Raw genomic sequence first — 12,263 nt, 5'->3', positions numbered from 1 at the left:
CTTTGGTGGTGTGAGGGATCAAGTGGAAATCTATAGCAATAAAGCTGTTGGTGAGGCCATCCTGGCAGGTGAGAAATTAAGACAGAAGTAAATCCTGTGGGCTTTAAAATAATGAGGAGAAATGGCAAAGCCAACAGCAGTGGGTAAAGGGCATGAACAGCTAAAGAGTCGCCATGGGTCATCACTGGAAAACATATTATTTCAGTATATTTTCTCTTGATTTAGTGCCGGCTGCCTGAGGTCTGTGGTACCACTAACGCTAATAAATCATTGCTCTGGATGACAGCCTGAGCACCTGTGTTTTATCATACAGCAGGAAACCTTGTAAATTACCACGAGAAGCAACTAGTGACCGTGCGGCAGAGCTATGAGAATCAGTCAAAGCCTCAGTCTATTAGGCCCATTTCGTGTTATTTGCAGGTGCATTAAAAGAAATGGGGAGAATTGCAAAAAAGATGAGTCCCAGCCTTTTGATCAGTGTTTAATAAGAACGACACAGGACAGCTGGAGCGGGCTCCTAATGGCCTGCAGATGGACTATGGCCACAGTGGGACCCTACCTGCTTCAATCTGCCCATTGGCTATGCTGCAATTTAGCTTATAAAAGCAATAGGACGACTTCAAGGGAGTGAGTCTGTGGCACGGGCAGAAACCTTTCTTTGTGCTTTCGTGCCTTGAAGCTTTGTTTCATAGAAGAAGTTGGCTTATGAATTCACTTGGTGTGTCACACTTTTTAAAACTTTTGACTCTATAACTTCTTCTCAAACAAATTGGCCAGGAAAAAAAAAAGTGCCACAGGCAGATATACTTTTCCTAGTAAATTCATCAAAATGAGTAAGCTCACTCTTTTTTACCCTTAATTTTTTATTCAAACTATTCTGCCTTGTTATGATAATCTCTGTATTCTTGAACACTCACCAGAGGAAGAAGTAAAAGAAGCTTGAGAATAAAAGGTATGTTTGCACCACTCACTTAAGGGCACCATCAGCCATAAGCTACACATCCACAAGAGATGACACACAATGGTGCTTTTCTGTCCAAGCACTTCTTGGTTTAAAGTTCTCCTGTCATTACAATAAAAATCTAGTGCTCCTGACTTAGGTAAAGATGACATTTAACCACCATGTAGAACCCCAAGTTTTTTAGTAGCTAGTGATCATCAATCTGGGTTGAGTATCTGCAGTGCTATTCTGAGGTTACATTTCTTTACATGGAAGGACCCAGAATACACCTGCTGGGCTTCTGAATACAAGGCCACAAGCCCAAATTTCAGCATGCCAACTTCCGGAAGAGAGGAGAAAAGGAGTTGTGATTATCTCTAATTGTCTATACTTATAATAGCAGATGGCCATAACTCAGCAAAAAAACACAACAATGCTCTCTTCCCTGTCATTCTTTCAAAACTGAGAGCTGGGTGGAGACATACAGGAAGTAATAGATGTCCCCTTCACCTCCTGATGAATATGGGGAGTAATTCCTGTAAGCATGCCCATAGAACCATCCCCACTTTGTGCCTCTCTGCAAGTGACTATTCGCCAAGTCTCAGCTATTCAGGGAGAAGGCCTGCCGTATTCCGGGTAATTTTCATTCTGTGTGTTCCTCGTACTCTATCATCTTCACGTGCTGTCTGCTATTTCTGGTTGTGCCATTGCTAGGGTGACAGAAAGAAGCATCACCCATCAGCACCCCCTCCCCGCCAGCCGTGCCAATGGCACTTCAAGCATGACTGCTGGAGTAAGTCCTCCATCAACTTCCACCTCCCAAAGCTGTCAGCCCAAGATGATGTATCTACAAAGGGATTTCAGAGCTTTATAAGCAAATAATGCCTCCTCCAAAGCACATATTAACTGAGCAAACAATACGCCTTAATTCAGTATGTTCATTTGCATATTTACACAGAAGCCCCTGCTGCTTATTTGCCTAAGATAATGAAAGTGCATCCAAGAAACCTTCTCCACTGGAGCCTAAGCACACAGGCAGAAACATGATGGGTTGATTTAAAGTTTTAATTTTTTTCCTGTGGGGAAGAGTCATCATTCAGATTAATTTAGATAACCCACAGTATCTGGTAAAAGAGAGAGTAGCCCAGAATAGAAAATGTTTTTCTTTACAGTGCTGCTGACTTATTTCAATATGTCCTGCCAAATTTTCTTCAGTCTGCATTGAGGTTAACAACACCTGTAGACAGACAGGGATCCTAATGATACGAAAAGTTGTGAAGTTCAACAGTTTTGTAGGAACATGAAATCTTAACATTGGAAAACAGACTGATAAGATCTCTCTACTCCCAACTGTCCACAGAACAAATGGTTACTCACAAACACCCTGGGTAACTAGTTAAGAGCAGCATCGATAGAACTCATCTTTCTAGATTTTCACAACCTTAATATTTTTTCAACAAAATATTCCTGAAGATGATTTCTGTAGTGCATTCTAAACAGGCATGCCTCCAAAATACTTTTAAGATAGATAAGCAATAGAAATAATCAGATTTTCAACATTTCCTTTTCTCTGGTAAAATGAATTCAGTTTATCATAAAAATCATTAATTGAATTAAATGGAGAAAGGCATCAAGATTAGAGAGAAAGAAGTAAAACTTTTTATTTGCATACTAAGTTATTGTGAATGCAGAAAATCATAAGAAATATACAAAAAAGCTACTACTAAAACTACAAAGTAAATTTAGTAAAGTTTATAAAGTCAACCTACAAAAAAATTACTGTATTTCTACATACTAGTAACAAATAATTGGAAAAGGTAATTTAAAAATCAATACTATTTACAATGGTATTGAATATCAAAACAGTGTGGTTTTAAAATAACTATGAACAAATAGACTAAAAGAAAGAAAAAGTACAGGTCCAGAAAATTTCTGACATGTGATAAATAGTCTAATGAATTTTCAGAATTATTGGTTGTTAGTCACTGTATATGGTACTACAGAAAAAACAAACAAACAAAAAAACCCCTGAAGGAAACAAAATCCCTTGCTATAAGGGCTTATAATAAATACACAGTGTGGAGATGAAAAAAAAAATAGACTAATAGAAAAGAATTGAATGTTCAAAAAGAGACCTGTGCGTATCTGGTGAATATGTTTTAAACAACAATCCAAGGCAAATCAATGGAGAAAGAAAGGTCTTTTCAACAAATAGCACTGGAAAATCTGTGTAAATATATGTGAAAAAACAAAAATAAAATTTTGACCCTTTCCTCACCATGTACAAATTTGATTTGAGATGAATACAGACCTGAACTTAAAACTAAAATCCTAAAGGCTTTAGAAGAAAAAAAAATTGAAGAATATTTATATGACTTGAGGCAGAAAAGTATTTTTTAGAGAACACAAGTACTAACTTTATCAAACTTTAAAACTCATCCAAAGATACCATTAAGAAAATGAAATAGAAAGCTACAGACTGGAAGACAATACTTACAAAGCTCCTACTGGACAAAGGTTTAGATCCTAAATATATAAAGAACTCATTGATAAAAAAAAAATTTTAACGGAAAAATTTTGGAATTCACACTTAAGAAAGGAGATACAGCAAGGCAAATAAGCACATGAAAGGATGCTCAACATCCTTAGTCATCAGGGTTTGCAAATTAAAACCAGAATGAGGTGCTACTTCATATGCACTAGAAGAGCTAAATGAAAAAGACTCTCAGAAAATGGTAATAGGGGTATACAATAGCACAACCTCATTGGAAAACTGTATGGCAGTGTCTTAAGTTAAACATACACCTACATCATCATCTATTCCATTCTAAAGTATTTGCCAAAGAAATGAAAACATGTCTACACAAAGACTTGTTCAGAAATATATAATACAGCTTTATTAATAATGGCCAAAAAGTATTTAAAAAAAACCCACAGACTAGCAACAGAAAAACAAATAAACAAAAATGTGACATATCACATAATTAACTACTGACCCATGCAAAACATGAAATGTCCTCAAAAACATCATGTTGAGTGAAAGAAGTTAGACACAAAAGAGTACATACTCTATTATTCTATCACTAGAGGCCCAGTGCACAAATTCGTGCACGGATTGGGTCCCTCGGGGTGGCCTGCAGGGATTGGGCCCCAGCTTGCAACCCTAGGCTTGCAGCCCCAGCTCGAGCCCCCAACCTCGCAGCCCCACAGCCCCACCTGGCACTCTGCTGTGGCCTGGCACCGCCCCCTCACCTGCTTCACCATCCCACCTGCGGGGCGATGGATAGGAGCCAGCCTGGTTCCCTCAGCACCTGGGAGCTGGAGAGTGGCCTCGCCCCCTCTGCCGCTGCTTGTCGCTGTCTGCGGGACAGCGGTGCAATCAGGCACCCGCTTGCATCTACCTTGGCCTGGTGCTGCCCACTCGCCTGCTCCACCATCCCGCTGCAGCCCCACTCTCATCAGGGCCGATCAGGGCTGGCAGCACCTCCACTGCCACCCACTGACAGCACCACGTCTCTGATACCTGCCATGTTCCACGCCGTCACCTGGTGGTCAGCGCATATCATAGCAAGCAGTCAAACTCCCGGTCAAACTCCTGGTCGAACAATTTGCATATTAGGCTTTCATTACATAGGATGGGAAAACCAGACAACACTAATCTCTGGTTCTAGAAATCAGTGCAGTGGTTGCCTATCAAGAAGGCAACCTAACTAGTTGCCTTCTAGTTGCCTAACTAGAAGGAGACTCAATAGAACTTTCTGAAATGGTGGAAATACTCTATCTCTTGTTTAAGTTGATGGTCACATGACCAAATGATAGTCACATTTGTCTAAACTCATTGACCTATGCCTTTAAGATTTGTGTATTTTGCTGTATGTATGGACCTCAATAAAAAGAGAAGAAAAGAAAAATAATCACGTAGAAAATCAGGCTCAATTCTTATTGTCCATGCCCCAAAACATAAAGTGGCATCTATAATATAATTTCTAATTAATAATATAATTACTCACTGAAGACTTCCTATATACTAGGAACCTTTTTGGGTAAGCATATTTAAGGGTTTTTTTCTCATTTTATCCTCAAGATAACCATATAAAGGCACATTTTTTATCATCACCCCATCCCCAACTTTACATATGAGGAAACTGAGGCTCAGAGAGATTAAGTAATTTGCTCAGGATCACAGAGCTAATAGATAAAGACAAATTTGTACCTATCTATAAAAGCTAAGCTCTTACATTGTTGTGGCAGAATGCACAGGAGAAAGATCAGCCAGCACTCTGAGGGAGGAAAGTTTAACCTTTATTTAGCAGATCTGCTAGTCCAGGGGAATTCCGGATCCAAAGCCTGAACTGAACTCATGGAGGAGGCTCTGGGCTCTGTATCTCCTCCTGTGGCGGGTCCCTGAGGGTCCCCACAGCTCAGACAAGTCAGTCTTGGCGGGGCCTTGGGGGCATGCACCGAAGCTCTGCCCAAGTCAGCTGTGGCAAGGCCCTGGGGTTAGGCTCTGCAGCTCTGCCCAAGTCAGTCAGAGTCGGGAAGTAAGACTACAGTTTTAACCAGATATTGAACTAGGTTGCAAGCCCCCCCACACCCCATTTTCCTTTTCAATATTTAATATCTGAAGATGATCTGAAAAGCACTCTTCTGGGGCTTTACATTAGTTTAATACCTATGCTTAAATTGATGAGAAATCTTGAACAGAAAAAGATATATTGTCTCTAAGAGGTGAAAGGATTAAGAAAAAGAGCATGTATAAGTTTAGTGAATTTAAGGTAAGTCATGATGAGAAGAATAGCTAAGATCTAATGAGCACTAACTAACTATATTACAGATATCACCAAAACACTTAATTCATTAAATCCTCGCAATAACTCTATGAAGCTGGTTTTGTTACAGAAGAGGAAACTGAGGCAGGGAGAGTTTCAGTCACTTGGTCAAGATACACAGCAGGTAAGTAGCAAACATCAGCTACTTACTGGAGAAGACAAGAAAAAAATAAAGAGAAGGAATCTGCAGGATGCCTGCATTCCTGAAAATTCAAAATGAGATGTTATCTCCCAAGAACACAGTTGAAAGTTAGCTATGTTAAGAGTGTCATACTGAAAAAAGCCACAAGCAAAGTGAAGTGAGAGTAAGCAGGGAGAGAGTAAGTACACAAGCTCCAGCTGCATTCACCTTCAGGGAAGGTCGTACAAATGCCTGGGAGGGATTCGTGCATAGAATAAAGGATGCTCCCACAAGAGGCTGGTCTCAGTTGTACACTGTGATTGAATTCTCTCTGCCTGGGAGGACTTCTGAGGTACCATGGAGTCTCTGTAACTCAAACTGACATGGCCTTAGGCTTTAATGTAAAGCAACTAGATATTCGTGATTTTGTGTAACTTCACTTGTTTGTTTTTCCAAATATATTTTATTGATTTTTTTACAGAGAGGAAGGGAGAGGGATAGAGAGTTAGAAACATCGATGAGAGAGAAACATCGATCAGCTGCCTCCTGCACACTCCCCACTGCGGATGTGCCCGCAACCAAGGTACATGCCCTTGATGGGAATCGAACCCGGGGCCCTTGTGTCCACAGGCCGACGCTCTATCCACTGAGCCAAACCAGTCAAGGCAACTTCACTTGTTTTACTAGGATCTGTGCTGCAGGAAGTGAAACCCCAGGTGGAGGGAACAGGAAAGTACTTGCTCCCTGTGGGGCAACTGGACAGTTTGGACATGCGGCTGCCAGGACTCTCCCCCTGGCCTTGCTACCACGGAGGCAACTGGAGGCCACTCAGTGGGGTGAGGAGAGGGAGATGCAGGGAACAAAGATGAACACGAGAGTGCCTTTCGTTGTGAGATTATGGAATCATCCCAAACACACAATTTTGAATCAAAAAAGCAAATGCTACAAAAGTCTGCCTTCGTGGGATACAAAACGGGTGATGTTCCCCAGGTAGCTCAGCTCCGCCCCTGCCTCCCAGGGATGAACTGTTATCACATCTCTGAGGGCTGGCATTTCCCAGGAAGCTTGGCAGCAAGGGACCAAGCCCCAGATCACCCCTAGTAGCTGAGCAAGAGGACAGATGAACTTACGTCTTTTCCTCACCGTTTACATTAGGCTGCAGCCGAGGAAGGGGTATCAGCTCAGTAGGCAGAGGACAGCCTTGCTCAGCTTTCTTGCTGGAAAAAAAAAAACAACACTGGGGGAATGTAAGGATTACTTTTTTACTTTAGATTTGTTTCTTATACACTAGTAGAGAACTGGTAGACTGGGAAGTCAAATCCATAGGTAAATATTTTAAATATTAATAGGCTATTACATATGCTCTAGGAATAGAATTGAAAAAAATACATCAAATGGCAGGTATTAGAAAATTAGAGAAACTGCTTTTACCAGTTTGGGGTGGGGGGACTAAGAAATGATGGTTTCTAGTATATTTTTTTTATTTCTCTGTGTTTCTTGACTACATAGAAATTCATGTCTTCAAAAAGCACTCAATGATGACAATAATGAGAACAACGCAGTGCATTCTGCTTTGATTACTGCAGGAATGAAACGATACTACCTCAATTATCTGCTTACCACTAGAAGTATCTGATGTAACTAGGTATATCTTTAATACAAAACATATGAGTGTTTTCTCTGTAAAATGCTAGTACATATATATAATGTGACACTGGAGGTGGCATGGTAATTAAGGGTATAATTGCTGTAATTACTGATGGAATTACTCATATTCCTCTATGCTACTTTTTCTAATTATCTTGGTTTAATGAAAATGTGTATTTTTGCATTGAACAGGATGTGGCCACATTTGGCTGCCTGCCTGGGATGATGTACAGTGTCTGTCCCTTGGATGATCACAGAGCAGAGGGGTCACCACTTGTTTGCAGGAAGAAGGGGTTTCAGAAACACAACAGGCAATTGAAATGCATGTCATGAACATTCTGCAAAAAGCTCACAGATGGGTTTCATTGGAAGAAATATAACAGTAGGGGGGACATTATCCTAGAAGGAGCCCAATAGCTTTACAGTCTTCAGACTTTAATGAGAATGACTTGTAAAAATAGTACAGAGGTCTCATACTGTTTGTCCATTCTTATTCCAGTCCCTGACTCAAAAACGGATTCAAACAGCTCCATTGTTCCTGGTTTTGCTACCCTCTTTATCACAAGAATGAGGCCCAAAAGATTGGTACTTTAAACGTTCTGAAAATTGTAAGACTTGAAAGAAACCTACTGTCTGTCTTTTTACTTCATGCATTTTAAATGCATGGAAATCTAATTGGCAGACTATACTGCTTATTTATTCATTTATCAACCACCTGGACAGAGGTTAAATAGATACCCATTGAATAAAGACTTTACAGTCACTCAAAAAATGTATCTAATATATTCCATTTATTCTAGGAGTAAAAGGTACTTTGTAAATTCAGATGATTATCGGTATCATGCTACTTGGTACCACCAATCAGAAGAGCTATAGTATTTAACTCTATTAAGTTTATGAAAACCTTATAGAAGGAAAACACAACTAAAACCCGGAAAATTATCTTGATTGAATCACTCAACAATTCTAAAGTTCTGCTTTCAGGATCTGTATGAGTTTCCTACTGCTGCTGTTAACAAGTTACCACAATATTGGTGGCTTAAAACAATTCAAATTCATTACTTTACAGTCACGAAGGTCAGAAGTCTAAACTGGGTCAAGAGAGCTCCGTTCCTCCTGAAGTTCTGGGGGAGACTTTGCTACCTTGCCTTTCCAGCTTCTAAAAGAGGCCCATCACTGGCTCATGGCCTCACCTCCCCCACCTCTGCATCTCCTCCAACCATCCTGCCTCATGCTCCATAGACCCTGGTGATTACACTGGGCTCATCCAGATAATCCCAGATAATCTCCCTCTTAATTACACTGCAAAGTCCATTTTGCCAAGTAAGGTAACAAACAGGTTCTAGAGATTAGAAAACGGACATGGTGAAAATCAATCAACAAAAACCTCATTTAAAATGGAGTCAGGAGGCTAGAAGATAGAACTCTCAGGCCCCTCTCACTCAACACACACTACTGACCCCAACAGGAAGTGATGTACCTGCATCTCCAACAGGCAGTGAGACTACTTTAATACTCAACAGGAGGAAGAAAAGATTCTTCCCTGCCCAGTAACAGCTAAGCCAATGGGAGACCGCCATAACTCAGCCAATGAAAAGCCACTATACTTTGAACTTTCAGTTTCCTCCAATGGGCCCTCTTTTTACAATAGCCCCTCCTATGTACATAAAAATAAAAAAGTGTTCCTCCTCTTTCTTTCTCTGGACTAGCAGGTGGTTCACCAATAGATCACATGTCCTAAATTGCAATTCTTTGTTCTCAAATAATCTCATTTTGCTGGAGATATAGCTGCCTGCCTATCTGTTAAAGGTCAGCATCATTGACAGATTAAAAATGGTGGCAGAATAAGTGGATGCTGCACGGACATGCTTCCAGAAACAAACTGGTATTACAACTAAAATACAGAAAAATTTTCTGAATAATCAACGGAAAACTCACAGGAGAGAACCCTGACACCCAAGGACTGAAAGGGGAGACCACTAGACTGTTTTTCTTGAAATATTAATGTTTATTGCATGGAAAAAACAAAACAGTCAGCATCGTTGAAGGCCCACTATTTCACAAGGCCTCTTTTTAATTTAAAATTGGAGGCAGAGAGATCCTTCGCCTGTGTTTCTTTTAATTTACTTTTTATTTTTAAGTCAATAGCTTCTGAAAGAAAGACAATTACTACTTTTTTCCACAGAGGACGAATAGCGAAAGGAGATACTAGTGTTGTTTTTTTAAATAATTCATCATTTATGTCTATTCAAATCTCTTTGTTCGCTTGATGACATCATAATGAAGAAACATAAAATTCAAAAATGTTCAGGTGTCATGTGAACAAGCCCTCACCTACCAAAAAAAGCATCTCTGAATTAAATGACTGCACAGAAAAAGAGCACCCAAATTTGAAGCCAAGCCTCCAGGCCTTTCTTCTTAGGGCTCCTTTACCTGTTCCAAGTAGTCTCCCCAGGTGAATAGATGGAAATGATCTGTATTTAGCTCATCAAGTGTTTAATTATAAATGAGTGCTTCAGAAGTTTTTATGGTGTATGACTACAGAATAATGCTTCTGGTATATTTCCAGTTAAAGAGCCAATTTTTCATTGCACCAAAATATATTGTACTAATGAAACAATCTGACCAAAAACAACAATTTAATCAATTCACTTTATTTATATATTTTCTGAGAAAGTAAACATCCTCCTGTTTTTTTAAGTTTGTTAAGAAAAGTTAACTTTTTAAAACTGATAATAGAAATCATCATGAAGGGTGTTCTTTTTTCTCTTTTCTTAAAAGTAAAATTTACTTCAAAAATCCTCACAAAAGATAACTATTCGTTTTTATCTGAAAAACACTGGATCTTTAAACTTAGAGTTTTTTCACTGAGCTTGCCGCAAAGCAAAATTTCTTATAGTACTCAACCAACTTGTGAAATATTTTGATCTTATATAAGCTTTCACTGATTCCCAGCAACAGCATTTTGACAAACAAGTTTAGCATTGAAACCAACAGTTGCAATTCCGTAGAAAGTTCTCTCTTTTTCATTTTAATAACATTTCTGCACAAATTCCAAAACGATAGGGTGCCTGTTATTCTGGGTCCAATGTTCATTACTCATGTCTGCTTGGGCATTATTGGATGTATACTTTGGAATAAAGAGGGCTTTTACAATGTCTAATATGATGTCCTTTGCAATCTGTTATTAGCCTGTGTATCGCCTTGCCAGTTAATCATCCCATTATAGATTCTGAAAATCTGACAACCCAGAGGGATTGAAATGCAGTGTGCTACAAGATTAGAAATAGCTACATGAAAATGAAGTAAAGAAACCAAATGCTGTAGATTGGTACATAAAATAAAGGCTTCGTAAAATGTTTGTTCTAGAGATCTCTCAATACTTTTACCATAAAAGAAACAAAGGCAGCAAACAAGAAAGGAGACAGGACAAGCCAATTACTACATCAATTACTTGACCACGTATACGGAATAAAAACTAGGAGTTTGTACAGGAAGCTATCCAACATAATTGAAAATCAAATTAATATATACATCAGCTCTCTATTTACCTGCCCTGTCTTTTGAGAGCAGAAAAGACCGATACATTTCTCCAGGCATCCCCAGAAGTACACAATGCCATTAATCTCGCCTTGTTTATGTGCTATGGTTGGTCCTCTTGCTTCTGTGTACTTTGCTGCCATCTCCAGGAAGCTGTGATGACGAGAGCAGCCCAACCTGATCGGTTGTTATTGCCCTAGAAAAATGTTCTAGGATTTTCCAAAGTGATTGTCTGTATGTGGAAGCATCTTTAACAGAAAAACCTTTGGAAATTCAAAACGTTTGCAGCTATCGATAACTATTAGATCACAAATACAATTATCTATTGGTTATTTATTTGGAAATAAAAGTCACACTTTAAAAGGAGAGTTTCATTAGCAAAATGCCAAATTCAGAATAAATCCCATTAAAGTAGCACATCTAATTTCCACAGTTAAAGATAATAGAAAAAAATAGTTTGTCGTGAATATCTTTATTGCTATAACAATCCAAAGAATTAATGGCAAACTGCTCTGCTCTGAATATGTTGAATTACTATAAATTCAAATCCCTTTTTAGCAAATGAGTTCTTTAAAAAAGACAGCACACACTGAAATTCCATTTGTGAGTGACTATAAAAGAGGGTCATAAAAAATCTGAAGGCAGGGATTTATATTTTTCCTAGAAAACATCCTAAATCCAGGGTCAGGGGAGTTCTAAGGCTCTTAAATTTGCAAAACTTCTGCCACTAGGGTCGTTACGACTGGAACAGACCCCCTTGGCTACAGGTAAAGAAAAAAGAAAACAATTCGTATGGCCCTCAGGGAAGGTTCAGGATACTTCCCAGCAACAAACACACAGCAAGTACACTGAGGTTCAGTGTCATGTACAACAAGGCACAGCTCTGTTCACTGTCAGTGTACTGAACAGCAAGGACACAGCTGATAACATGCTCTGACCTTGATTTACTCTGCTTGATCAGGAATATGCAATATTATAAATAATTGCATAATTCCTTATTCTATTGATAACATCTGATGTATAAACAATGCATATCAAAATTTAAGATAAACAAAAGACCATACACCAATCCTTAGACACTCTGATAAAAGATATATCCTAAATGCCCAATAGAAAAGGATAGATCCTTTGTATATATTCGATGAATTCTTAACATGTGAAGTCCAATAGTCCATCCTCAAGATTA

The 12,263-nt window shown here is 39.1% G+C and overlaps 1 long non-coding RNA gene across 1 annotated transcript in view; it reads right to left on the bottom strand.

Moving 5' to 3' along the window:
- Positions 1–7,019: 7,019 nt before the first annotated feature.
- The window catches only part of LOC118657785, a 53,304-nt gene continuing 48,060 nt past the window's right edge, over positions 7,020–12,263 (bottom strand). The window contains exon 4 of the long non-coding RNA XR_004968119.1: positions 7,020–7,107. This is a non-coding gene — a long non-coding RNA (uncharacterized LOC118657785). The remainder of the gene's footprint in view (positions 7,108–12,263) is intronic.

Source organism: Myotis myotis, unplaced genomic scaffold (genome assembly GCF_014108235.1).
Source record: "Myotis myotis isolate mMyoMyo1 unplaced genomic scaffold, mMyoMyo1.p scaffold_m19_p_6, whole genome shotgun sequence".
NCBI lineage: Eukaryota > Metazoa > Chordata > Mammalia > Chiroptera > Vespertilionidae > Myotis > Myotis myotis.
The sequence above is the reverse complement of the archived record's forward strand: the minus strand, read 5'-3'. Positions and strand labels throughout refer to the sequence as shown.